A 5,838-nucleotide genomic window follows, 5' to 3' on the forward strand; every position below is an offset into this window, starting at 1 on the left:
TCCCTTCTCTGGGGAATACCAACCTAGGGATTGAACCTAGCATTCCTAAATTGCAGACACATTCTTTACCATCTGAGCCACCAGATAAGCCCTAGATAGGATAGATGGATATGACAATTTGTGGGGGAAAGCTTTATAAGTGAAACTGAAAATTATTTATTTGAAATAAGTCTAAATAGAACAGTCTATCGATCTAGACTATCAGCCTATTCTATATAGTCTATTATCTAGACTTATTTCAAATAAATAATTTCCAGTTTCACTTGTAAAGCTTTCCCCCAAAATTCTCATGGAAAATCTGCCATAGGATTAAAACAGGTAGTTTTTCAATCAATTAAATTCCATGAGAGACATTACTTACATTCTCTATTATGTAGTGAAAAAAGTATCCAGGGTCATGCACATAATCAGTTTTCATTATCCCAGAAGATCTAATCAAACATAATTAGGCAGGAAGTAATCTCACTTAAACATTATTTTGGTATGAAGAGTTTTCCAACAATAATAAAGACTAATCCTTCTTCATGTGTAACATTGAAGATATGGAATTATGCGTGTCACTGGGTACAATCCAAGATGGCTGTGCTACAGCCACAGGAAGGCCATAGTGCTCTTTTGAGCTGGTTGTCCACAGTGCCTCTGTTACCCAAGGAGACCTAGATATACAACAGCAATCTACGCTGGTTGTGAGAAAAGCTGTGTTTCTATTATTCCTATAAGGTGGTAGTTCAGTTGCTAAGTCATGTCTGTCTCTTTGTGACCCCATGGACTGCAACATGTAAGGCATCTGTGTCCTGCACCATCTTGTGGAGTTAGGTCAAACTCATGTCCATTGAGTTGATGATGCTCTCCGACCATCTCATCCTCTGTCATCCCCTTCTCCTTTTTCCCTCAGTCTTTCCCAGCATCAGGGTCTTTTCCAGTGAGTCACCTCTTCTCATCAGTAGGCTAAAGTATTGGAGCTTCAGCTTTAGCATCAGCGCTTCCAGTGAATATTCATGGTTGATTTCCTTTAGGATTGACTGGTTTGATCTCCTTGTATTATGGTTTATAGTTCACTGTGAATTAATGTATAATTGGTGCTAGAGAAAAAGTTCAAGTGCTTAATTATAAGAGACCAAAGAGCCAATTCAAACCTTTTTAAGGCTTAATATTTTATTACTTGAAAATGTATTCATTTACTTCTTCAAACAACAGTTTCTGAGTATCTAGTATGTGTGAGGCACTCTACAGGCTAATGGGCACATGGCAGTGAATGAAACTCAAACTTCCCATAATTTACATTCTTCTTCACTCTGGTGAAGAGTCTTTTTATTCACCACCCAAAAAGCAAGATATATGAGTGTTCCCAGATAAATAGAGGTGGCAGGGATTAACTTTAAATTGGATATTTCCTCCTAAAATTATTTCCTGATATCCCTTGTGAAAATTGAAGATATATAGGAGTCTTTCAAAACTTGGAATGAAAACTCACAAACTCAGGGAAAGCTAGTTTCTTAGTAAATCTCTTGTGATGTTCGTAATTTCAAAAATCAGAAACAAATGTTTCTGTCACCCCTAACAAGTGAACGGAGGCAGTTAAAATCAACTCATATATCTTAGATTTTTTGTTAAAGATGAATACTAAGAACATAGATGAGATTTTAAAAGAACAGGAGAGATCTGAGGGTTTAAAAATAAAAAATGTAGCCATAATTCCTCTGAGAGGAAGAGCTAAGACAAAATAGAGTGGTGTTGCAGAAAGAAATGAAAATCCCCAAGGCAACCCAGCAAAGGAAGAAGAGGTTCTCTTAAAGTATAAATGGGCTTTTGTTGAATTTTAACAAGCCGTCAAAGGACAGATGCCCGGAGATGTCTGAAGTTCTTCATTTAATGTGAAAATACTTTACACTTTCCTTTAAACAAAGAAATCACCCAACTGGCTAGGAGCCAGAGCTTGCACATTTTTTGAGGCACCACAGGAAAAGAGAAAAGAAAGAAGCCAAGCATTTCCACATTCCCCCTAGGGGAAGAATATGCCCGGGTCCCAGATTCTCATCAGTGGCAGCTCTGGATCCCTGATTAATGAGTCCTTCCATGCTCACGGCTTTGCCGCCCCCACCGCTGCGCTCCAGTTTCAATTTTCACCCCCTATCTGGACGTGGCTCCTCAGTGAAGAAAGCCCAGAAATGATGTGGAGGGAATAAAAGGGAAATGCAGATATTAGTGCTACCTGACCAGCAGGAAATTTGAACTGTATCGGTTGAGATGGTCCAAAGAGCTGTTGAAATGTAAGATAAAGTTTAGAACAGGATTACTATGCCATGGATTATTTGTGGGGGAGCGAACAGAGTTTAAACTAGAACTTTATGAGTCACTGTGGCATACTATCGCTGTTTTCACCCCCTCCTTCTCTGGATGGGGGCTTCTTTAAGTCACAGCTGCAGTGGGGGCTTTTTATTTAACCTCCTGGAAAGGACTCTCTGTGTCATTTGGATGGCTGAGCTGGGTTAACTTATCTGTGGGTTATGATTTATTTGAGTATGTGACCGTGATAATCGCAGATACGGATAACCATAGCAATAACACCTACCTGTCATACTATCTGGGTTCTATAAATATAAGGTAAATACATCTCCACAGCATGGCAATATGGCACAGAAATGGAAGATATGAGATGCTTGTGATTCACTCATGGTCTCCCAGCCAAGGGGCTTCCCAGATGGGCAGTGATAAAGAATCCACCTGCCAATTCAGGAGACCTGGGTTCGATCCCTGGGTCAGGAAGATCCCCTGGAGAAGGGAATGGCAATGCACTCCAGTATTATTAGTTTTTTAAATTTATTTAATTGGAGGTTAATTACATTACAATATTGTATTGGTTTTGCCATAATATCAACATGAATCCGCCACAGGTATACACGTGTTCCCCATCCTGAATCCCCCTCCCTCCTCCCTCCCCGTACCATCCCTCTGGGTCGTCCCAGTGCACCAGCCCCAAGCATCCAGAATCATGCATCAAACCTGGACTGGCAATTCACTTCATATATGATATTATACATGTTTCAATGCCATTCTCCCAAATCATACCACCCTCTCCCTCTCCCACAGGGCCCAAAAAACTGTTCTATACATCTGTGTCTCTTTTGCTGTCTTGCATACAGGGTACTCGTTACCATCTTTCTAAATTCCATATATATGTGTTAGTATACTGTATTGGTGTTTTTCTTTCTGGCTTACTTCACTCTGTATAATAGGCTCCAGTTTCATTCACCTCATTAGAACTGATTCAAATGTACTCTTTTTAATGGCTGAGTAATACTCCATTGTGTATGCATACCACAGCTTTCTTATCCAGTATTCTTGCCTGAAAAATTCCATGCATACATGAGCCTGGCGGGCTACAGTCCATGGGGTCACAGAGTAGACATGACTGAGCAACTAACAGTTTCACTTTCGGCCTGTTTCTGAGCTGTATGACCGTGGACAAGTAACAGCCTCGTAAGACTCAGTTTTCTCATCTGTTAATCAGGGTGATGATCTTTACTTTAAAGATTAAATGAGATGATGCATAATAGATAAAACATAATCTGTATACTAACATTATAATAAATGATGGCAGTTAACTAGATGTCAATAACATGCCCCCCAAATAGTGGTTGCACCCCAATGGAATCTAAAATTTCTACTTGTTTTACTCCCAGAATATATATTAAAAGGTTGTTTTTTACAGCTCAGGGATTGGAAGATGGCAGGGATATTTTTAGTTACAAGAAAGAATTGTGAAAATTAATTTGTGTGTGTTAATCACTCAGTGTGTGATTCTTTGTGACCCCGTGGAGTGTAGCCTGCCAGGCTTCTCTGTCCATAGGATTCACTAGGCAAGAATACTGAAGTGGGTAGCCATTCCCTACTCCAGGGGATCTTCCTGACCCAGGGATGGATCCCGGGTCTTGTGCATTGCAGGCAGATTCTTTACTGTCTGAGCCACCAAGGAAGCCCGAAAATTAGTTTGAGCATATCTAAATCCTGGAGGAGAAGGAGACAACAGAGGATGAGATGGTTGGATGGCATCACCAACATGATAGACCTGAGTTTGAGCAGGCTCTGGGAGTTGGTGATGGACAAGGAAGCTTGGCCTGCTGCAGTCCATGGGGTCACAAAGAGTCAGACACAACTGAGTGACTGAACTGAAATCCTGGTAACAAGCTGACAACACGAAGCAAATAATTAAACTTAAAAGAAACAGAGAAGGGGCTGTCCAGGGTAAATCAGAACAAGCAATGCCTTCTTCTCGTTTGCTCCCCGAATTGTCCCTCAGTCTTGGATTTCTTCTGGGCTGTTTAGTTTATAGTCGGTGTGTTCTTGGAGCAGCAGTTGCTTGGAGCTCAGCATTGTGGTTTCTAGCAGCAAAGGAAGCTTTGTGACTGGATCGCTCTAAGTCACTCTATTTCAAGCTGCCAAATACTCTGGGGTTAAGAAGAATGGTGGAGTACTTCTATAATTTAAGACCAGTTTTCTCTTTTGTTTTTTGTTTTTTTTCCATTGGAGCAATTCAGTGCGCATTGTGTGCACATGTGTTCCAGTACAGATGGAGACTCAAATGACTGTCAGACCCTTTGGTGTGAGTTCAAATTTCCTGAAGGTGTTGGAATGTCTGTAAAACATCAGATGCCCTTCTGCTTGAGTTTTTTTTTTTTCTTTAAGTAAATATATTTTAATTATCTGCTGATGTGAAATCTCATTTTATTTAGGGAAAGTTTTGACAGTGTCTTTGAAAAATTGTTCATTAAAAAAAAAGCTTTTGAGTTTCTGGCAGGTAACTGATTCTCATAGTAAGAAGTTAGATCTGATTTGTCCATAATCAAAAACCAGGCATTGTGTTTGTGTGTCTTCCCGACCCTGCACCCCAAAATCAAAAATCTTTTTTCTTGTTCCAATACTATTAGTCATATTTTAAAGAATTATTGGTGAGCCGCTGTCATCACTCTTACAATGCTTTTTCCTACTTAAGATTCAGAAAGTTTTCTTTTTTTTTTTTCAGGGAGGCTTGGATGACTTTATCAATATTCATGCTGGGGTTTTATTCCTAAGCCTTTGGATAACTGTAGAGTAGCTTCCTCCAGCTTCATTTTAAACTAATCGCATTTGTCAAAGAGAGAGCAAAGAAGCCTCACCCAGAGTTGTGCCTTCACTAGTGGATCCTGTAGTTGGCAGCTTCCCCCAGCTAGTTTGGAGCTGAGAATCAAAATGTTAAGAAAATGCTGCAAAAGATTTGGGGCAGATAGAATCCTCAGTTCATAGTATTTTTGTCCTCAGCCAAAAACTGAAAATACAAAAATAACCATCAGTTAAAACATCATCAGCTACTAATTTACAGGTGTGCTGAGTATGTGGCTGCTTATTTAACATGCCTTGAGGTGTGTGTACAGTCTCTATTTACCCAGTTATTCCCCTACATAAGATCTCTTGTTCCCTGTCCCATGGCAGACATTCTACCATTAGAGTCACTCCTATGGATTCCAAACCAGAGGCTAAAGCAAGGCCACTAGAATGCTCCTCTGACAATATGATATATGATACTAGTTCACTCAGGATAGGCTTGCTCGTGCCATGGGAGCAAAGTACCACCAAGTCACTTAAAGCAACTTCAAGCAACTTAAAATGATAAATGTTTTATATTTTCTCATGCGACATGTCCATCATGGGGACAGAGGGCTTCTACTCACCACAGACATTCAGGGAATTTTCTCATGATCATTCCAAAAGAAAAAAAGGTTCCTAAAGTGATCTTGAAGTTACAGTTAAGTACTCAGATCTCCAGAGTGACACACATCACTTATAATTACAATTCATCTG

The sequence above is a fragment of the Ovis canadensis genome, chromosome 4 (assembly GCF_042477335.2).
Source record: "Ovis canadensis isolate MfBH-ARS-UI-01 breed Bighorn chromosome 4, ARS-UI_OviCan_v2, whole genome shotgun sequence".
NCBI classification, from domain to species: Eukaryota; Metazoa; Chordata; class Mammalia; order Artiodactyla; family Bovidae; genus Ovis; species Ovis canadensis.